The sequence below is a fragment of the Gymnodraco acuticeps genome, unplaced genomic scaffold, assembly GCF_902827175.1.
Source record: "Gymnodraco acuticeps unplaced genomic scaffold, fGymAcu1.1, whole genome shotgun sequence".
Lineage (NCBI taxonomy): Eukaryota > Metazoa > Chordata > Actinopteri > Perciformes > Bathydraconidae > Gymnodraco > Gymnodraco acuticeps.
Window position 1 is genome coordinate 402622 of NW_022990583.1, and position 23862 is coordinate 426483.

General features: G+C 44.7%; 1 pseudogene; it reads right to left on the minus strand.

Moving 5' to 3' along the window:
* Nucleotides 1-18619: 18619 nt before the first annotated feature.
* The window catches only part of LOC117553906, a 28472-nt pseudogene continuing 23229 nt past the window's right edge, over nt 18620-23862 (minus strand).

Below are 23862 nucleotides of genomic sequence, written 5' to 3' on the forward strand. Positions count from 1 at the left end.
AGGCTGGCAGAAGCTGCATTTTACTGCCAAACGTCTACTAGCATAGACAAACTGGGGTTAACATGGCCACAAAACCCATTGGTAAAATCCATATAAAACGTAGACTCATCAGGTGGAAGTTATTAAAATAAACGGTCAAGACTTTTTAACACAAAAAGCAGAAAATTCATGAAAATAATTATATCAAATGGAAAAAACACTTACATCTAGTGGTGTGTCATATTGGTTCAGAGCAGTAAATTAATTTTGCATGGATTTGGAGTCAGTGGGTCATACGACATGGAAGGTATTGAAATTTTTTTTTAAAAACTACATTGGCAAATGCATCGATGACAGTACCGAAGATAACTGTACGAACATTACCGAACTAGAAGGCATGGATACACGGCAAGTTCCATGCCAAGCTGAAAGCACAGATTATTGCGCACAGAGGCGGTGATTTGGACGAGTACAGGAAATGCGTTGCACGGTGTCCGTGCACATGGTATGGTAGGGCTAACCCATACAGTGGTGGGGCTCAAGTCAGTATTTGCAATGTAATTACATAGGCCTCCAGGCTATATCGCCCCCCTTGACAGTGAAACGCCACACGTGAGGTTTAGATTATTTCCCTGTCTCAATTAAAATGGAACTGTATGAAATAAAACGGGACATTTGTCTTGTAGTAAATAAAAAGGGATCACTGTGAACGTGACGTATCATATGATAGTACACGTTGAAGATCCAATGGGGATACTGAATGGCGGTTACGCCTAATCTCATCAGTAATGCATGACGCAGACCCAACGTTTCGTTGCTCTGATTGGCTGTAGGTTTATTCAAATTGCATTCGGAGGCATTTCGATCTTCGATATTATGACACCAGAGAATTTCCACACCTTTAGTGTATAAAACTCCTTCACTACTTAGACTATTCCTTGCACCCCTCTTCTAGCATAAGCCCGAATGGTCTCAACCATATTGCATCAGTAACGTGCACTTGTTGTTACAGCAGGATCAGTTTGTGTGTTGTGGACACGACCCGTATATTTTCGCAAGCCGTTTTCTCAACATTTAGCATTTAGCTTATTATTTAATTTAATTTGCTTACTTTAACATAATTGTTCATGGTGGGGCTAAGGTGGGGCTAAGCCATTTCTTGGTATGGCTGTAGCCTACCCCAGCCATACCATGGCGCCGCCACTGTGTGGGGGGAACAATAACTGACTAGAAAGGGACAGCGGGTGGTGCTGGAGGAGTGCCTGTGTGTGCATCTCTCGCCCCCATCGCCATCAATGGGACTGCTGTGGAGAGAGTCAGCAACTTCAGGTGTCTATCACTGAGTACCTGACATGGACTCATCACACAAACACCATCAACAAAACAGCTCTACAGCGGCTCTTCTGCAGCTCCGGAGGCTGAGGAGGTTCAACATGGACTCCAAGATACTCTGCAACTTCTACTTGTGCACCATATGGCGCATTTCCACTGCAGGGTCTTGCACGGCTTAGTACGGTATAGTTAGGCCTTGGTAGGCCAGGCTCACTTTATGCTGCGTTTCCATTACAGTTTAGTAGCTGGGGCAGTAACTAGTAACACAGTGTAGGCGGAGCCGTGACGTCATCTTCAATGCGAACCACAGAAAACCAACATCAACCGTTAGCTGTTAGCACTCAGAGCTCACAGCTCCTCATATCTGTTCAGAAACTAGACAAAAGTTAAACAAGTACAAACCACAGACTGTCTGTGTCATGGCGAATACAGTCGCTGGTTTATTTATGTCCGTATAGGCCGTTGTTGTGAGTGTGGACGGTCGGAGCATATACTGCGATCTCCATTCAGAAAACACGCATTTTAAAAGGTTTTTCGCCTGCCGTCTTGTCTGCAGACTTGTCAAAGCATTAATTCATGGTTTTTACTAACGGGTATCAGTATGTTGTTACACTCTAAAAACGAATTCAGGCGACCTTTCACCTCCACTTAATTAAATGCATGGTTGCAAGATAAAAATGTGAGTTAATTGATTTAGATAAACATTTTAAGTTGCAAACATTAATTTATAAGTTGTGTTGACGTAATAATGTTGGTAATTACATCAGCTTAATATTGTGTGTAATTTGAACTCTGATTTCTGCGTTAATTGACTTAAAACAAAATTCAAGTTGTAGTAAGTAATGCAATTGGCTTGATAACTTAATTGTTCTACACCTTGAGTTAAGGATTTCAAGTCCACTCCCACTTAACATGCCTTGACAAGTTCCGACAGTTAAGACAAATAGAAATATACAAAGGACATTTTAAGGCGAGTGTCGTCTTTTGTCATTCAAATACAGTAGATAGCCTTGTAGTTGCACTGTATAGGCAAATTGCTGTTTGAGCAAAATTAGCAGCCTTTGAACTGTGAATAGTTCTGTGAGAGGATATAAGTAGTAGAGGCTACTGTGAGTGTAAAAATACTTTGGTTACTATTGTGATATCGCTTTTTATTAAAAATGAATCTCGGTGAAGCAGATCAAGGACATGCTTCTTGAGGTAGGATCGTTATTTAGAGTTGTCATTGAAATGCAAGTTGTTGGCAGTCACCCATTCAGAATATATTAATTTAGGTAATTTCTCTTTTTTTCCTTTTTCAAAAATAGCACAATACAATTGAAGTACGCAGAGAACTATAGCCATCCGCTGCCTTGTCGTGTACCTTGGAGAAAAGGAAGAGGACCTTTTTAAGGAGTTTAGCGACGTAATTAAAAATCTTGAAATAAAATAAAATCCATGGGCCCAGTGTAAAAACACAGGACACAAGCACTGCTCTCTGTCAGTTACATTTTGAAGCATATTGCACTTTTGGCCACACCCCAATCAATAATATCTTAGCAACGTTCAGCATGGATAGGTGTTGACAGCAATGGCATGAGAAAAGGATTGTGTACAATTTGAAAAGTGGCTTCTGCTCTTCACTTAACCAGTTCACATATTGTATGGAACCTGCAAAAAAGATGAGAAGGTACACTAAAACTTGCACGGTTGTGATTGACAAAATCTGTCCACATGCATTTAAAGTTAAACACTAGGCAAAGTACTCAAAAGCACCTCTGTGTGTCTTCAAGACCACATTGCCATGACGACACACACATGCAGACTCAATAGGTGAAAACAATACCAGCGTTGCTTTAGCAGCTGGTAATAATGGCTCTGAATTCGCTAAGAGTGACAGTTTAAAAAGTATGCAATTACCTAATTCATTATCTCTTATGCGCTAACCTATTATTTAATGTGCTTCAAAAGGACATGAATATCGCCTTCATCAGTGACCGGTCCACCCCAGGATCTGACCATACGATGGCAACCATCGTGGTCGAGGGAAACAAATGAATGAGCAAGCATTCTGCGTTAAATGTGTTCATACTGTTTGAAATAATGACTGTCGGCAGTGTAAACATCTTTGTTACATCTTTTGTAAAAATTGACGAGTGTGATCTGCAGATTGGTGGCCATTGAGAGTTTGTTTCTGTAGTTTTACAACAACTTTACAGATTTCACATATTTGGCACTGGTTTTAAATATTGTGTTATTTATCTTTTTTTTTCAAGATTGAAATGAAGCTCAGCGCAAGTTCTTTCAGGAAGACTGGGTGTATATACATTCACTCCGCAGCTGTATATAATCAGCTCATCACAGGCGTTCTCTTTAACCTATTACATTTCACCTTATTCTCCAGCAGCCAATCAACGTGCTGCAGCCAAACTATAAAATGGTTCTCCTCTCTCCTGCAGTCAGCTGTGATTTCAGGTGTTCATGCACCTTATCATATGGCATGTGTCAATAAATGTTCAAACAAAAATGAATTCTCTCCTGATTGAAACATCATGTGTTGAAATAAACAACTGCAGTTCAAAATAAAAAGTGAATTGCCTAATATTTTTGTTGTGGAATCAATTAATATCTTTCTTTAAAAAAGGCAAAAACATGAAAAAGCTAAGAAAAAAAACTATTGGACACAATATATTTGGAGCAACTTAATTTATAAATGGTTATCAACTTAAAAACGTGTGTTCACAATGATGGTAATTAAGTACATAAAACTTAAAATTCCTTTTAAATCATGTTGGTAAAACTAGCCGGAACAACTTAATCTTTTGAGTACTCAACTTCAAAACTTGTGTTTATGCTACCAATTATTAAGTAAGTGGTAATTAAAAACACCTCTGATTGTAGAGGAAAAGCCTTCTCCCCTAACTCAAATAACTTTGTTGCTTTAAGACAATTTCATTAGAAGTTGTCTTAACTCAATAAACATTGATGCAAACTGTTGCGTTGATTTTCTTTGTTGAGCCAAGGCATTTGTTTTTAGAGTGTACTTCGGCATCATTTTGAAACGTGTATTACAATTAAATCACAGTAAAAATATGTTCATTTTGTTGTAGTTGTAGCCCCCTTGCCAGCGATTCTCTCACTAGTTTAGCATATTCAGCTTGGTTGTTGGCCCGGAAAGAACCTGGATTTTGGAGTGCCAGAAAAACTGTGAAACAGTACCCGTTAGCCGGAACTACCCCTAGTGGAAGCGCAACAAAAAACAGGCCGGGTTTGGCACGGCACGCTTAAACCGTGATATGCGCAGCAGTGGAAATGCACCAATAGAGAGTATCCTGACTGGCTGCATCACGGCCTGGTACGGCAGCTGCACCGCCCTCAACCGTAAGATTCTACAGAGGGTGGTGAAAACTGCACAGCACATCACCAGGACGGAGCTGCCATCCATGGAGGATCTCTACAGCGGCTCAGAAAGAAATTCCATTATCAGACCCCCATCACCCCAGCAAACTGTTCTGTATGCTGCCGTCTGGCAGGCGGTACCGCAGCATAAGGACAAAAACCACCAGGCTCAGGCTGGAACCACACGGAAACGAAAACGAACCCAATTCGATATCAAAAAAGTCTTCCATCCACACGCAATAGGCACCAGAAACGTGTCCTTCCACACGAGACCGCTCGACCTGCTGGAGACGCTGTAGTACATATGTACTACAGCATATGTACATACATGTACTTCCACCACAAAATACACCAAAAGCAGCGAAGAAGACTTCCCGAGCATGGTTGCCATGGTTGCCCTTCTGTTTAATCTCTGCAGTGGATTTAGCAGCAGAGGTGGGGAGAGGAAGGGCTCTGGCTGTTTCTCTTTTCCTCCCTCCCCGAGGCAAGCATGTGCTCCTGCTATAAATCTCCACCAGCAGATGAAAAACACCCACCTCTCCTCCTCTTCCAAGGGACGAGGGAACCGTGCGGCAGACTTTCCGTTAGAATTTTTTTTCGCCGGTCCCTTAAAGTTGAAATCTTCCGGACAAAATTAGAAAAGTGCCGGTCAAAGGTCTTCTTTGTTATTTATTGAGCTTTAAAACAAATGAATAACGACTCTATATAATAATATAAGTGTGGAGGAAACTTCTGAAGCAATTGGGAGTCAGGACTCAAAGAGAGACACGATGGAGAGCTGGAGCTTTGATGGCAAACACTGACGGTTTATTTGGAGCTTCGGCCGGAGAATTCACAAGACATGTCACGGGCCACGGTTTGACCGCACGGTTGAGATGCCACAATCAATTCTGAAGAACTCTAGCCCAGACCCATGTATTTAGCTAGTTCTCAGAGAATAATAAACATTGTGCAATAGATAGACTAAACAGCTGAGGGACACTGAATCAAATTTGTTGTTGCAGAAGGATGTGTTCCAGGTGTCCCATAACAATAACTATGTCTGACCGAGAGTTGCCCGGTCACAAACTGGTAACAACAACAAAATGCTAGGGTAGCCCCTCCTTAAGGGAGATAGCATGCTGCACAAGGCTGCATGGGCATCTGCGTCAGAGGGCAAAAGGTAAACATCTATGGAAATGATTCCCTGACAATAAGAATAATACACAGAGCCTCTATTTCCCTCCCCCTCTCCTGACAGCCCGTCAGTATTTTCGTTATCAGGAAATGATCGTATAGGGCATAATCACGGAGCCGTTTGGCCCCCCAGAGCGTTGCGTCCACAGATCTACCAACCTTGGGACCCGTTATCGTTATCGGTATCTGCGTTTCCCTGTCGGCCTCGTGTGGCCGAACCGTCTATAAAATAGAGAACTGTAGTGGATGTGACCCGTTTCGTCACCGTGTGGCTTGGGCCTCAGAGACAGTTTCATCCCACAGGTAATAAGACTACTTAACTAGTTATCACTACAATGAACAGTATTTTATTTATTGTTTTCACTACAACATTTAATTTTACATTCTGTTCTTGTATATCTTATTCTACTTACATGTACTGTATATAGACTCCTGCATTTAAGTGGTCACTTACAACATTTGCTGCATTATTTAGCCCATTGCTTTATTTATTCCTGACACGTATATAGTTTAGGCTACTTCATTTGCATTACTTGCACATTGGTCTTGCAGCATAATCTGCACTGTTTTATTTCACTTTGTTCTTCTTGCACCATTTTCATTTTATTTTTTAAATGTGTTTTGTTGTTTAATTTCCTATATATATATATATATATATATACACATATGTTGCATTGTTGGAGGAGCTAGGGATTTAAGATTTTCATTGACTTATCTACACTGTATCATCTTTGAATATGACAACAAGACCTTTGAATCTTGATTCTTGTAAAACTATAATCATATGCTGGGGACGAGTCTGTCTACAGGTGGGAGATCGACCATCTCTGCAGCTACAGCCAAGGACAAGGGCAGGCTGCAGCTTATCATCCGCTCTGAGGGTGATCAACTGCAATCTGCCATCCCTCCAGGACCTGTACACCTCCAGGTGTCACGGTGTGTGAAGCAGGTAGGACCCAAATGCAGATCAAAGTGAAACTTCCTTTATTTAAAGGCTATGGTGAACAACAAAGACAAAACAGAACACTCACCGACGAACTAGTCATGACAAAAGACGAACCGACAAAGACAGACAGAAAAACCAGGACTTAAATACACACAAGACTAATCACACAAACAAGACACAGGTGAGGAGGGAGGAGAAAACACAGGGGCCACAGGTGAACACAATCGGGTAATCAGACACACCAGGGAAACTAACGACAGGGAACCACAGATAAATCCAAACAAGACAAAACACAACGCAGACAGACAACCAAAAACAGATCTAGACAAAACACCACAAAGACAGATCGTGACAGTACCCCCCCCTCAAGGGACGGATCCCAGACGTCCCAAAAAAAACCCACAAAAGTCCAAAAACTCAAGCAGGGTGGGTGGAGGGGGTCCGGAGGAGGGACGTATCACTAGGCCACCAGGGTGGGTGGAGGGGGTCAGGAGAACGGGACTGAGCTGACCGCCCAGAGGCACAGCAGAGGACCAGGAAGGGATCTCGGGCGGATGGCCCGGGGGCAAGACAGAGTTCAAAAAGAGGGATTCGGGCGGACGGCCCGGGGGCAAGGCAGAGTCTAAGGTGGGGGACTCGGGCGGCCGAGCATGAGGGTGAAGGCAGCGGCAGGAAGAGTCGGGGCCAGGCTCGAGGACGAGGGCAGCAGTAGGAAGAGTCAGGGGGCCGGGATCGCGGGCAAAGACCACGGCTCACAGGGGGCCGGGATCGAGGGCGAAGACCAGAGAGCTCCGGAGGCCGGGCAGGAAGGCGCTGACGGGCCAGCGCCGGAGGCCGGGCAGGACCCGGTATCGGCCGGACAGGAACCGGAGCTGGTGGGACAGGCCTCGGCAGGATCCCCCACGGAAGAGAACCAGGACAAGGGGTTGGTAGGACCCCCGGCAGGAGAGTAGTCAGCGGGGCCTCCAACAGCACAGGACAAAGGGTTAGCAGGACCCCCGGCAGGAGAGTAGTCGGCGGGAACTCCAACGAGACAGGACAAGGAGCTGGCAGGACCCCCGGCAGGAGAGTAGACGGCGGGACCGCCAAAGGGACAGACATACGATTGGTAGGACCCCCGGCAGAGGAGTAGTCGACGGGGCCTCCAACGGGACAGGACATGGAGTTGGCAGGACCCCCAGCGGAACCTCCAACGGACCGGGACATTGGGTAGGGACTTGAGAGGGGACTCGGGTAGGAACTTGAGAGGGGACTTGAGAGGGAACTTGAGAAGGAACTTGTGTCGGTCGGTACGCCGACAGGACACGGGGAGCTGGCGTCGTCTGGGGAGCCAGCAGGAGACGAGGTGCTGGACTCGGGGAGCTGGCGTCGGCTGGGGAGCCAGCAGGAGACGAGGTGCTGGAGTCGGCCGGTACGCCGACAAGAGTCGGGGAGCTGGTGTTGGCTGGAGAGTCAACAGGAGACGAGGTGCTGGAGTCGGCCGGTACGCCGACAAGAGTCGGGGAGCTGGCGTCGGCTGGGGAGCCAGCAGGAGACGAGGTGCTGGAATCGGGACCATGGCTGCTGGAGCCGGTACTTGAGCCGGAACCATGGCTGGAACTGGGGCCGGAACCATGGCTGCTGGGCCCGGTACTTGAGCCAGAATCATGGCTGGAACTGGGGCAAGAACCATGGCTGTGTGGGCCAGCTCTGGTGCAGGCACCACGGTTGTAAGATCCAGTTCTGGAGCCGGAAACATGGCTGTAAGGTCCGGAGCTGAAGCCTGGATCATGGCTGTGTGGGCCGGTTTTGGAGCCGGAAACATGGCTGCTGGGCAAGGAACCGGAACACGGATCCATGGCTGTGTGGGATGGTACTGGAGCATGGAACCATGGCTGCTGGGTCCGGCACTGGAGCCGGAACCATGGCTGTTGGGGCCTGTACTGGAGCCGGAACCATGGCTGCTGGGACTCGGGTTGCTAGCCTGGCCTTGCGACGACTCCTCTTAGCAGCCTCCTGAATACTCCGTGGACCTCCATAAGCCTGACGAGTTCCGGAATACGACTCCTGGACAGGAGCTGGAACTGGGGCAGAAGCACGGGTTGACTTCAGGCGGAACCCACCAAGGCGTATGGTGCCAGGTTGGGAATTGGGAGACAGGGAGCTAGCATGCCTGGAATCACATGCTTGAAGGAAGTCCAAAATCCAGTCAGGTAAAAACTCAACAAAACATGGTTTCTCTGCTGCCAACCGGAGCGCCTCTACCAGAGCGGCCCTCTTCTGCCGAACACTGGACGCTCCCTTCCACCAATCGAAGCAGCAAGCCAGATAGAAGGTTAAATGTTGTAATTCAACCTCCCATGGATCATCTGCTGGGTCCATTTTGTGGTCGGTTCGTTCTGTCACGGTGTGTGAAGCAGGTAGGACCCAAATGCAGATCAAAGTGAAACTTCCTTTATTTCAAGGCTAGGTGAACAACAAAGACAAAACAGAACACACACCGACGAACTAGTCATGACAAAAGACGAACCGACAAAGACAGACAGAAAAACCAGAACTTAAATACACACAAGACTAATCACACAAACAAGACACAGATGAGGAGGGAGGAGAAAACACAGGGGCCACAGGTGAACACAATCGGGTAATCAGACACACCAGGGAAACTAACGACAGGGAACCACAGATAAATCCAAACAAGACAAAACACAACGCAGACAGACAACCAAAAACAGATCTAGACAAGACAAAACACCACAAAGACAGATCGTGACACCAGGCACTGAGGCGTGCCGGGAAGATTGTGGCCTACCCTCCCACCCTGGACACTAACTGTTCGACCCGCTTCCCTCTGCCAGGACGCTGCGCTCCATCATGATCAAAACCTTTCGCCACTTGAACAGTTTCTTCCTCTCTGCTACTGGCCTCATTAACAAGGCCCGGGACCCCCAATGACACTGACCCTCAGCCACATCAGAGAGATTATGCATTACATTAATCCACACAATATATATATGGTCCTTTTTCTTACAATTTAACTTCTTTAACCCTCCTATTGTCTTCGTTTTCCCCCCCTTACTTTGGTGTTCGCGGTCAAATTTGACCGGTCCTGTTTTAACTGCTATACATTAACACAAAAACCATTAATCATCACCAAATGTCATTTAACACCCTTTCAAACTGTAAATATTGTATCAGACTACTGGTATACATGAAAAACTGCAGTAAATATACAAAGAATAGACACTGAACATGTATTGCGTGTGCCAGGTGTGATCCATGTGGGGGGATGGGCACATAAGAGCGATAAACCTGTTTCTGATATAAAGGTGGTCGAGAATCCATTTATTAAAAGTGTTTCATATTTGTCCAATGCTGTCATAAAATTGCATTGATTTGAAGGTACTAGATCATGATATGGAAGTCTTAGGAAAAAATCTTCTAATAAAATATTTATGAAAAATACTTTTATGCGCCATAAACGTTTTGGTAGTTTGTCCACTAAACTAAATCTACTGTGGTAGAAATGAGACAACAGGCCCCAACTTGTTCTCCACCTGAGCCCAAATCAAATCCAGCCAGCACAAACCACAACACTGGGAGTCAGTATGCTGGTAGAACGCTGGGTCTAACCAGTGTAAAGACAGCAATAACAGCAGGGGGTCATGCAGTCTGGGATTAGACATCATGCTCTGGAATTTAAGATGCCACCGGCAGTGCTTGAATTGGAATAAAAAAGGTGCCAGTACTCTAAATCAGCAACTGTTTCAAGTCAATTTATTTATACAGCCCAAAAACAAGTATTTGGCTCAAAGTCATATAGTATATCCTATAATGCTGGTGGGTTTGTCTCTTTACTGTATATTTTAGAAAGGCTCACTGTACTTAAACAAAATGACTCAGGGTGCATCTGAGATTAGAGGGGGTGCAGTGGTAAAGTGTTATTTTTATAAGTGGGGAGCGGACCTGACACCCTCTTGGGGAGTCCGGGGGCATGCTCCCCCGAGAAGATTTGTTTTTAAATATTGAAGTTAGATGCATCAATCTGGTGCATTTTGAGGGGGAAATAAAGAGACCATATTTGTTGTCATGCGTCAATCAGGGCCGGACTGGGACAATAAGTCAGGCCGGGAATTATACACCCAGTCAGGCCACTACCAGTTTTTTGTGCCATTTTGCTGGATTTATTTGTCAATATTTACAGCGTTGCTGCACATAGTGATAGCCCTCTAGTTTAAATCTACTACCCAAAAATAAACATATGGAGATGAGTTACTATTTAAAAAAATGTTCAAATCTATTTAGGAACCTGTCCATGTGAACATATTTTAAGTGGGGGGGGACCTCAAATCCTATAGGGGGGTCCGGGGGCATGCTCCCCCAGTAAGATGTTTTTTTTAAATGTTGGACTTAAATGCATCAATCTGGTGCATGGGGAAATAAAGAGACTACACCCATATGAAACAGAACTGTATACATTTAAATAATCATAAAATCATAAGTACATGGCCATAACCAATAACATACCATATCCAATATGAAAAAACATTGAAATTTGTTTAATTATTTGTTTTTGGTTCATTTATAGTTGTGAGTGTGTCTGTGCTCCTGAATCAGCCTCTCCTGTCTCCCCCTGCTCCTCTTTGAGGCAGCAGCAAAGACTAGTTTTAGCTCTCAACAAGTTTATCTTACCTTTTTTCACCTAGTTAACATTTTATTTTTATTATTCATGCATATTTTACTAATCACTACCCCCTCAAATGGAAATATGTGTTTACATAAATGGTGACCGAACCGTTTGAGACCCACTGAGATAACTTACTCTAAAGTGAACTATCTAAACACTGAGAGATTCCTTACTTCACTGAGCTGAGGTTATACGATCCTCTCAGTCTGACAGCAGAGGACTCTCCCTCCACCTTGTTGTTGAAACAGCTCCTTATATCCGTTAGCACAGCTAGCTAGCACCAGATGCTAACAACAATACACGTAACCGGTGCGCGCACTTTCTCGCTCGCGCCACACATACACTAACACACACCCTCCCGAGCTTGAATGACACACAGAGACCAATCAAGGGCATTATTATGATCTGTATAAAAGTGCCCATGTCGGCAGGCCACATCATGTAGACAGCCAGTCACCCTCTGTGAGGCAGAGTCAGACCCACATTTGCGCAGCGTTGCGTTCACAATACATACGTATACAAAAAAATCCTCAGGCCAGCAGGTCACTTAACAGGCCAGGCCATCGGGAAACCTCCCGGTCCTCATGATGGCCAGTCCGGGCCGTCATGACGTGCCGCTGGCGGCTGAGTAGGCCTACCGGCATTTTACTGGAGATGGAGAAGTGCCGGTACCACATGGGTAAAAATCAGAAGTGCCGGTATTGCGTACTGGTGAGTACCGGCCAAATTCAAGCACTGGCCACAGGCATAAAGGTATGCCTGATTGAGTTGTGCCTATACACTCCTCCTGTGAAGCATCCCCTGGGAGCAGGGACAATGAACTGAAAACATAAGTCACCTCCTTGGCTCTGACACCCATTTGACCGATAACTATGACGAAAATGGAGAAGCTCAATTTCATTGTTACAGCACAATCAGCTTTGCCTATCATGCTGTCCCTGCGCTTGAAACTATGACCTGCTGTCAATCTCCTGAAATTCTTGACACCATCCTTGTTGGACTCACCTCTGGTATGGATGAGTCAGCTTTCAATTGGCAGATTGACGATCTGATGCGGTAAGAATAATTTACAGCTCAAAAAGATTCACAAAAGAAGGGAGCCGAACCAATCCCCCTCACCCTATCTGGCTCCCCAGTTGACACTTTGGAGTTCTTCTGCTTCATAGGCCTCGTCATCTCCTAAGGTCCCAGGAAATGGTAGCTAAAAAAATCAGCCCCTTTTATAAAAAATGTACCAGATAGCTTGTACTTCCAGTGGCAGATGAACAGGTTTAACCTGCCAAAGCAGATGATGGTGCACTTCTGAGCGAGTGCCATCATTGAGCCGATCCTCACCTCCTCCATCACCATCTGGTACTCAGACAACTGCCAAGGACAGAGCAGCCTGCAGCACATCATTCTCTGCAGAGTGGGATTCGCTGCGATCTATTGAAATTCTAGGAACAGTACGTCTCCATGACCCCTGAGGCAGGCAGAACAAGATTGTAGTCGCCCCCTACCACTCTTGAGACAAACTCTTAGAGTCACTCCCCTCAGGACCAATCACACCATAAAAATGTCTTGTGCACCAAATTGAATTCCTTATATGTGAAAATGTTCTTGGCAATAAACTGCTTAGATTTGGATTTGATAGATAGATATTGTACAACTCCTTTGAAGGCCTGGAAAGAACTAGTAATAATAATAATAATACATTTAATTTCAAAGCGCTTTTTCAGGTGCTCAAAGACGCTTTACAGTGGTGATAAAACGAGATAAAATAGAATTAAAAAAATATTAAAACAGCAACACAACATAATTCACAAATTAAAAGCCAATCTGAAGAGGTGTGTTTTGGTCAGTGTTTTGAAAGTGGGGGGGTCGGTGCAGTCTCTGATGTGTTGTGGAAGGGAGTTCCAGAGGGTGGGGGCAGTGATGGAGAAGGCTCTGTCCCCCCAGGTTCGGAGCTTGGTTCGTGTGGGGATAGAGAGGAGGTTCGCTTCTGATGAACGAAGGCTGCGGGAAGGGGTGTAGTGGTGGATCAGGTCGGTGAGGTAGGGGGGGGGGCCTGGTTATTGAGAACTTTGTGTGTTAGCAGAAGGATTTTGAAGTGTATTCGTTGACGGACAGGGAGCCAGTGCAGGTTTTGAAGGACGGGGGTGATGTGGTCTCTGGAGTGGGTGTGGGTGTGGGTGAGGAGGCGGGCAATGCAGTTCTAGTGACTTAACGTTACACCTGACCCGGAAGACCTGAGACTAAAAACCTTCTTCTGTCGGATTAGGGAGCTTATAATTGGGTTATGCTGTGATGTTAGTATTTGCTAATAGCCTGTAACATCATTTTTACATATCAGCATAAAAGCTAAGGCAGTTGGGGATAAACAGGGAGGATTTGCACTAAGGACTTTTGCATTTACCATGATTTAGCTCCACATAATAATAGAGATAATATTTAAGCATGTCAACTGGAAGTTTGATGATGAAGGGGAGGATGTTTTTTTATTTATTTAGATGCAGTCTGAAGGCTGTTGTTTGAACAGTCAGGAATGTTGTCCACAGCCATCTCCTGCTGCAGAGGTCCCTCTCCCACCTGGAGAAGGCTGGGGGCACTGTGAGGATCATGTTATTTGATTTCTCCAGTGCCTTCAACACCATCCAGCCCCCACTCCTTGGGGACAAGCTGCAGCTCTCGGGGGTGGATCACCACCTCACCTCCTATCCTGGACTACCTCACCAACCGTCCACAGTACGTGAGGACCAGGGAGTGTCAATCAGACACCATCATCAGCAGTACGGGCAGGGTCGGCTCTAGAACAAATCGAATGGGGGGGAAATAATTTACCAAGGGGGGGCACACACTGCCGTCAACAACCAACACACAAACACCAACGCAACTTCAATTTAAAAAAAACATGCTGTAAAGTCTATTGTCTTTCACACACATTGCAGGGGTGTAGTGCTATTTTCTAGCGCACCTATGACTTGTGCATACATGCACGGTTGTGGCACAACCACCAAAACAGAAACATATGGACATAGGCCACCATATAAAAAGTGTGCAAATGTATTTAGTATCCTATCCATGTGAACAGATTGCCACCTGCTTTCATCTAAACACACAGCCACGTAATGATAACAAAACAAAAGTCGGGGGTCATTGGTCAAGCAACACACCAATCAGAGAGCAGCAGTGAGCACACCTCAGGCTGTGTTTTATATTTGTATTCTTTATTTCTGATGTTTTTTTTGAAAAAACGGCAAAGTGGCAAGGCTTGCTTACCCTGCGTTGGGGGGCACAGTGACTCATTTGGGGGGGGAATGGCCCTCGAATGACCCCCCATGACGCCGACCCTGAGTACGGGGGCCCCCCAGGGGATGGTGCTGGCACCGTTTCTCTTCACCCTCTACACTGCAGACTTCACCCACAACACCGCAACCTGTCACCTGCAGAAGTTCTCTGACGACTCCGCCATCGTTGGACTCCAACGAGGACGACAGGGAGTACAGGGAGCTGACGCAGGACTTCACCCTCTGGTGCCAGAGGAACCACCTCCAGCTCAACGCAGAGAAGACCAAGGAGCTCGTGGTGGATTTCAGACGGCGCCAACACTCTCTCCCCCCCCCCCGACACCAGTGAACATCCAGGGAGCGGACATTGAGATTGTGAAATCTTACAAATACCTGGGCGTTCATCTGAACAATAAACTGGACACGGTCATCTGCTACATTGGGAAATACATTGATGACGTGGTACCGAAGGTTTCTGTACGAACATTCCCGAATCAAAAGCCCTGGATAAACGGCGAGGTGCGCGGCAAGCTGAAAGCGTGCACAATCGCCCACAGAGCTGGAGATTTGGAGGAGTACAGGAAAACTAGAGAGCTATCAGCAGTGCAAAGGGACAATACAGAGAAAAAGTGGAGGCTGACATCAGAGGCTGTAACGCCCGGAAAATGTGGGCGGGACTAAGAACAATGACAGACCACAAAGGAGCAGCGGGGGGTGCTGCGGAAGTGTCTGCGTGCGCATCTCTCCCAGATGAGCTGAACAGTTTTTTTTGCACGATTTGAGAGCAGCCAGGCTGTGGAGGCACAGGAGGATCAGGATCCCTGCGCTTTTGTTCTAAACAGGGCAGATGTGTGCAAATCCTTTAAAAGGGTTAACCCACACAAGGCTCCTGGGCCTGATGGCATCCCTGGCCGTGTTTTCAGGGTGTTTGCATGAGGGATCGACCGATATGGCTTTTTCAAGGCCGATACCGATTATTAGTAATCAAGGAGACCAATAACCGATATACATTTGCAGTAAAATCAGAACATCTTGGTGTTAAAATGTAGAATAACACAAACTCCAACACAACTTCTTTGAAATGCATTTAAGCATATATTATGTTTAATTAACTTTTAAACATCTTACAGCTGGTTTCCTCTCTGTGCCCTTTTTTTTAGTGCAGGCAGCCATCTGCAATGAGTTAGAGAGAGACAGAGAGTTAAAAGTGGGGCTGCAGGCTGACATGCTTAACTAACAATAATGCTTAATTTATTATATCAAAACAATGCCTGTCTATCTAGCATAAAATCCCAATAACCTGCTAGCAACTGCAAAACACTAGTGCTAGCTAATGTTTTGCAAAATATTAAAAGTGAGGCTATTAGACCTAACGTTAGTCTAGTAGCCTCACTTCTAATATTTTGCTAAACATTTGCTAGATACATGTTGGCTAGCTAATGAGCTTCACATATCAACCTGAAAAACTGCGAGGCTGCACTCGCAGCCACTCCGCACCACGCTGCGAGACGCTACACGCACCCCCAACTCTGACTGACTTCCCGCGTCCCTGTGTAACTGGCTGTCACTACCCGATCCGTCCCCCTGCCCGATCGGTACTGCGCATGTGCGAGATGGTCCGCCATATTCGACAAGTCCGGACGGCAACCCAAGATGGACAATTGACACAGTGGCTTTTAGCAAAGCTCAAAAATAAAACTCGAGAGAGATGAGTTATTGTTATTACAACGTGACTTCACTATTATTTAACAACTCTTTTTATTGGGTTCTTTTATTTGGGGTTAAGTAGGCTACATTGTCAGAAAAAGTGAGAAATGGATTTAACTTCTGTTAGACAGCTATCATACTGAATAAATATTTACTGTGAATGTCCAACAGCATTGTGTCAAGTGTCCATCTTGGGTTGCCGTCCGGACTTGTCCAATATGGAGGACCATCTCGCACATCCGCAGTACCGATCGGGCAGGGGGACGGATCGGGTAGTGACACTGGCAACCACCTTGGTAACAATGAAAACGTTGTATGGACACCATTTCCTGAAGTAATCTTCGTAATAACTAGCAAACTAAAGATCATGTACATCCACTGCACACATCATCTGAAATAACAACTCATATTTCTCGCATCAAATGACATCAAAACGCATTTTAATGGCCAAACTAACTTTAAAATAGGCATTTTCCACCGAGAATAAAACGAAGTTCAGCCATGTTTTTTTTTTCTGCAGGGAGAAATGTGAAGATCACGTGACATAGACGCCAGCTATTGGAATGGAGGTCAACCAATCACAGAGCTTGAGAACTAATCACGGGGCTTGTCAAACAGAGCACATGGTGTAGTCCTAAACGATAGCTGGGGATTCTGGGTAGTGTAGTGTCTTCTGCCATCCTTTACTCCGAAAAAACATTTGTTTCTCCGAATCGAAGGGGGAAAATACAAAAGCATTGCAGACAATTTAAACCAATCAATGTTGTGTAATTAACAAGGATAATCTGTTGTTTTTTAGTCGATGAGTAGTGCAGATATCACTGTAAAATCAATCGACAGTAAGGGGAATACTTACTTCCGGGTGTACAATTCTCCGTTATCCAATGGGAATGGACGCTCACATTGCCTTTAAGGGCAGCTGACACAAACGAATGACATTGAAATCAGTTGAAAGCTATTTGCGTCCCTTTATGAAGCTGAAGGAGCCTAGGAGCTTCACAACTGCACGCCACGGGACCTTGACCAAGCGTCGCTCCTGGACGATTATGGAGTGAGAGTGTGTTGACTACAACGGAAGTCCAAAATGCTTGATCGTGACGTGGTTCATAGTTCCCCGGAAGTTCGTGGTGGGACATTTGAATGCATGATTACCGGAGATAGGACTACGATTTTTGGTAATAAGTAGTGAATAAAGGTTTTGATTTGCAATATTTATACAACATATCGATGTGTATGTAGTTACATCAATATTTGAAAAAGTTAAATTTGCTAATATTTGAGGATTAAGATAAAATAAGAAGTACTTTATTGATACCAATTTGGGAAATGTTTGCTTTGCAGCAGCAAAAGACAAGGCATTGTACATAAGACAGTTAAAAGACTAGAATGAAACAATCGAAAATGTAAACATCTCAAATAGAAATAAAATAGCAGAAAATATACATAGTGTGAACAGCTATCTTACCTGTTAACATATTCATGTCAGGCTAACGTTGCCTTAGTTAAAGAGCCTGTTACTGTTGTTTATTGCTTTGAATTGTTTAAAACAAATATTATCTTCTTAAACTTGAATGGTAGTCAGGAGCATCACATCCTAATGTTTATTGATATATTTAGAGGGAGGGAAGGAAGGCTTCAAAATTCAGATTAGATTCATTTCAACCTTTTCTTTAATTCATGGTGGTTTCAGTAATCCTCTGGTAATTGAGGACATAAGTAATCTAAATGAGTAATGTCATCTTTATGACTTTCAAAAAGGACAGGAGAGCGACAGGTGCCTATCAATGATTGTCAACTGACAGTAAATAAATGGAATTCAATAAACATTGAATAGCATATCATGCAGTTTGTCTGTGCCTTTTCCTCCGTGTTGTCCTGGCATATCGTCTCCCCCATGGTTTGCTGTGCTGCCGGATGCTCCAATCGCTCAGAGAAAGGAGTACAAATGTAAGGTTTCCCCACTGACACAGAGAGGAGGAAAGAAGGGCTGGCTCAAGTCAGCAGGAGCAATTTAACTACCACTAAAGACAGCAACAAAACATGCGAGGTAGGCCTAATCATATTTTTCACAAAACGAAGACCACACCATTGGGAAGCTTAACGTCTGTTTAATAAAAAAAAGGAACAGGGAGAGGCTTGCAAAACTCTGGGAGTTGAGACTCAGGTGCAGGGTGAGGGTCTCATTGCAGGTCTTCAGGCTCCATTGAAACCCCCTGGGGTTCTTGTGCTGAAAGAGGGAGACAGGAGAAAGGGTTAGATTCATCTAGCAACCTATAGGATGGGAAATTGCTGAACTATTTTAAACGTACCTTGTGTTTTCACTCTCACTTAAGTTTACTGTTTAGAAGTCTCAAATATACACTCTAAATCCATATCAATAGCGATGTTCTTACATTTTTTATCGAAAAAGTATCTGCGCTTAGGCTAGCCCACACTAGTGCTACCCCAGATCCTGCTCCTTTTCTGTGCCCTGCTGTCCTCGACCACTTTGAGCCTGTATCCCTCTCTTCTTTCTCGGATGTAGTCATGCACCTGCGGCCGACAAACTGCACCTCAGACAGCATTCCCTCTCGCTTCCTTAGAGATGTTTTTGAATCAGTTGGAGCAAGTGTTTTATTGCTTGTAAACACCTCTCTTAGCTCAGGATGTGTCCCAGCTGCCTTCAAACATGCAGTGGTTAAGCCACTACTTAAAAAGAAAAATCTCGATCCCTCCATTCTCGCAAATTTTAGGCCCATCTCACAGCTACCTTTTTTATCTAAAGCCCTGGAGCGAGTAGTCTACGCCCAGCTGCAGTCATTTTTTAACCACACATGGCATCCACGAGAAGTTTCAATCTGGCTTCAAACCCATGCATAGTACTGAAACAGCCCTTTTAAGAGTTTTTAATGATCTGCTCCTAGCCGCCGACTCAGGTAGCCCAGCTGTCCTGGTGCTGTTAGACCTGACTGCTGCCTTCGACACTGTGGACCGTAGCATCCTGTTGTCGCGGCTTGAACAGTCCGCAGGCATCACAGGCTCTGCCCTTGCATGGGTCAGGTCCTACCTGACAGACCGTAGCCTCTCAGTGCAGTTGGGTGCCTTCTCCTCTGCCAAAGCCCCTCTTACCTGTGGGGTTCCCCAAGGCTCGATTCTGGGCCCCATCCTTTTTCTACTGTACCTACTGCCCCTAGGTTTAATTCTCACAAAACATAATATCCCCTTCCATTGTTACGCTGACGATGTACAGATCTATCTGCCTCTCAATCAAAATGCCAACTCACTACAGCAGTTGATGGACTGCTTAACAGAGATTAAATCCTGGCTGAGCCAAAACTTCCTCACCCTCAACGAGAGCAAGACCGAGGTCATCTTTTTTGGACCCCGACCTCCAGCCTCTCCGGTTGATATTCTGGGCTCCCTCAATAAAAACATCCTCCCCTCTGTCATGAACCTTGGAGTGACCTTCAATAGCGCTTTTAAATTTGATAAGCAGGTCAGCACCGTAGTCAAGACCTGCTTTTTTTAAATACGACTATTGGCTAAGACCAAGTCGTTTTTATCTTTTAAAGACCTAGTTATTAACGCCTTTGTTACCTCGAGACTGGATTACTGCAATGCTCTGTATGTGGGTATGGACCAGGCCTCAATTAGACGCCTGCAGCTAGTGCAGAACGCAGCTGCACGTCTTCTAACTGGCCATAAAAAGCGTGACCACATCAACCCAATTCTGGCCTCATTGCACTGGCTTCGAGTTCGGTTCAGAATAGATTTTAAAATCCTTTTATTTGTTTTCAAAGCCCTAAATGGGCTGGCTCCGGCCTATGTAGCCAAACTCCTCCATCGCTACACCCCAGGCAGAGCCTTAAGGTCGGCTGACCAGCTGCTGCTGGTAGTGCCCAAGACCAGGCTCAAAACCCGAGGGCACCGAGCATTCGCAGCAGCGGGCCCTAGGCTCTGGAACACTCCATGTGAGGTCAATACTTAAAACTCACTTTTTCTCTCTGGCCTTCTAGGCTTCTCTTATCAAGAATAACTTTTATCCAGGACTTTTCCCTCTCTAACCTCTCAAGTTTTATTAGAGGGAAACGGTTTGCAGAGTTGCTTATACAGGCCGGGGAGTGTTACGATTCGTAGACACAGCGTACCTCCCTATCTCTCATCAATTTCCAACTAAGACTCCAGTGGGGACCTTGTTCCCTGAGTGTGCCTCTCCACCTATGTTTCTTACTCTCTTACTTGCTACCCTTTTCCCTCAACCTATTCTAAGGGAGTGCTTGTTCTACCGTCTGTCTGTCTGTGTCTGTGTGTTCTCTTGTTCCGATTAACCCAGCCAAATGTTTTCTTCTTTTGTGTCTATATCTACGCCGGGATCCGGAGTCGAGGCTGATCCTCCTGCTGTGGTCCTGTGTCCTGGATCCTCTATCCTGAGTTCTGGATTAAGTCGTGGACTTCGGGTCATGGCTAAACCTGTCTCTGCGGTCCTGCCTGGGTCTCGTCATGCTGCTTCCCTGAAGGCTCCCGCAGGATTGTAGTTGACATCTTCGTAGATTCATCTTCTTATTACAGACACATGCATATCCTAACATTTTGACCTATGCTGTAAAATGTATTATCTCTTCGATGTATACACGGCATCTATTGCACGTCTGTCCGTCCTGGGAGTGGGATCCCTCCTCTGTTGCTCTCCCTGAGGTTTCTCCCATTTTTTCCCTTTAAACTGTGGGTTTTCTTCGGAGGTTTTTTCCTTGTACGATGTGAGGGTCTAAGGATAGAGGGTGTCGTTTTTCTCATACTGATATTCTGAACAATCTGTGCTGTTGTATTAGCTGTAAAGTGTCTCTACTGTAGGCTATTTTTTATTATATGTACAGCACTTTGGCTCGACCAAAAATCGTTTATAAATGTGCTATATAAATAAAACTTGATTTGATTTGATGTATCACAAAAATAGCTCTCTTCCTTATTATTGTGTAACGTTAACTATATTATACTAGCTTGAACTCCAAAATGGATATCCTCATTTCACCACCCACTACAATCACACGCCCCAATGTTATATTTAACTAATATGTAACTCCCTCCACCCCGGATAAAAGCCACCCCTTTTCTCTAATTCCACAACGTTGGAGGAAATAACATTAGGAGAACGGATTAATAGGCTGTTAGTGGTTAACGTGTGTTGCTAACTTTATCCGGTATCCTAGCCTAATCTGTTATCTGTAAACGTTAAATATACTGATTTAAGGGATAATCCACTAACATCCTTTAATACACATGTGTAGTTAATTTGATTCAGATGTTCTGATAATATCTGCAATATAAATCTTTAAACGTCTTCTTACCTTTAAAAGTCCATCACGAACGGTCTATTCTTTCACACACAGTGACGTCACGAGCTACCCACAATGCAACACGCGCCATATATATATAAATACGCCATTTTCCTGGAGGTGCAAATATCCTGGAAGTGCAAATATAAACAGCTAGCTAACGTAGCCACGCAGAGCGCACTAGGTTTTTTTTCTGAATTAACGACCGAAGAAATCGCTGCATGTCTTCGGATTACATCTCTGGACTTGAGGGGTGTGCTTTAGGTCGTTACCAGCGTAAACTAGAGCTGTGTGGGTTGTCGGATTGCCCTTACAGACTGCCTGCAGATGTATGGAAAAACGACAGTGGCCTTCGTCGATTTTGGCTAAATCTACGTCTAATTTCTGGAAACACCAGGTGAATACCCCACTTGTCACAATAATATTATCATGCCATTGCATATATGTGGTATTTTAGAGTAGACTAGATATTGATTAAGGCAATAGACTATGATATTCAGTACAGGAAGCTTAGCAACACCTAGACCAGGGGTTCTCAAAGTGCGGCCCGCGGGCCAATGGCGCCCCTCGGAAATGTTCTGGCGGCCCGCGATAGTTAATGTGACACGCTGAAATAAATGCGTTATATTTGAATCCTCCATGGTTGTATCTAGTAAGAATTAGAATGAGTAGCTTTCCAGCGGTATCTCCTGTGAGACTGTAACCAGGGCACAGCAGCCAATATGGCCGCTCAAAGCAGCTTGACTTTACACTGTGTGGGATTGATGGATTTGTGTGTCCGTCAAGGAAATCTCGCCGGCAGCCATCATGGTCTGAATGACCAATGGATCATCGAGAAACTCACTAAGGCCTACCCACCAAGTTAAACAAAACCATAACCACGTGTCTCCCATCAGTTTACGTCTTGAGGAGAGATAGATGAAGAGAGAGAAGAGAGAGAGAGAGAGAGATAGAGAGAGAGAGAGAGAGAGATAGAGAGAGAGAGAGAATGATAGTGAGAGAGAGAGAATGATAGTGAGAGAGAGAGAGAATGATATAGATAGAGAGAGACAGAGACAGATTAATGGCTTAAAAAACTTTACAGTTTGCCGACTTTGCTAGAGATTTTTTTTCGCTAGCAGCAGTGAAGATAGAGCCTCAGAAACCTGAATTCCTTCGACTCTTCTGAAGAAGAAGAATACAAAGACAACAACAAGGATCCATTGGACATGGTGTAAGTGTAAATATTACAGTAATAGTGTACTGGCAATGTGTGGGGAATACCGCGAAAATGAACAATAGGTTTATTGATATATATTTTGTATCGATAGTCATGAACTTTTTATTGGACAAAATAGACTCTCCATTAGCAAACGTTTACTCTGTGTTAACGTTATTTTGGTGTGTAAAAGTGAGATTACATGTGTAGATGATTAAATTAATCATTTATTCGTCCCACAACGGAGACATTTACAGTGACATGTTTTTGCCATCGATTATTTTATCATACTGTTCTGTACAGATGAGACTTTGTCATAGATTTATTTATATGTGTGCCTGTTATTATTTTACCGTCCTGTACAGATGAGACTTTGTAATCAGATGTAGCCTATGTATATGTGTTTCTGTGATTTTATACTGAATGTAAAGTAACTGGAAATACGTGTGTGTGTGTGTGTGTGTGTGTGTGTGTGTGTGTGTGTGTGTGTGTGTGTGTGTGTGTGTGTGTGTGTGTGTGAGAGAGAGAGATCGAGAGAGACTCCTTCTGCAACCTCCCAAACTTTATTTTTATGTGTGCATTGTTATTTGTGCTTGAGCAACATTTTACTTGAACTTTATTTCAATGAAATTAGTTGTAATTATTGTCCTACACAGGCGGCGTTTATCCAGCAGCCACAACATCCATCTGTGCCGCCCCCCAGGTCAAGATCTACTGTGGCTCAAGGGCCTTCACCAGAGCCATCACCACCAAGGACCAGCAGACCAGCATCACTACAGCTGCCTCCACCTCCATCTGCGGCTGCCACCAGGTCAAGATACACCTCAGCACAAAGGCTCCACCACAGCCATCACCTTCAACCCAGCCAGAAAGGAGGTCTCGTATAGCACTTGTACACCCCA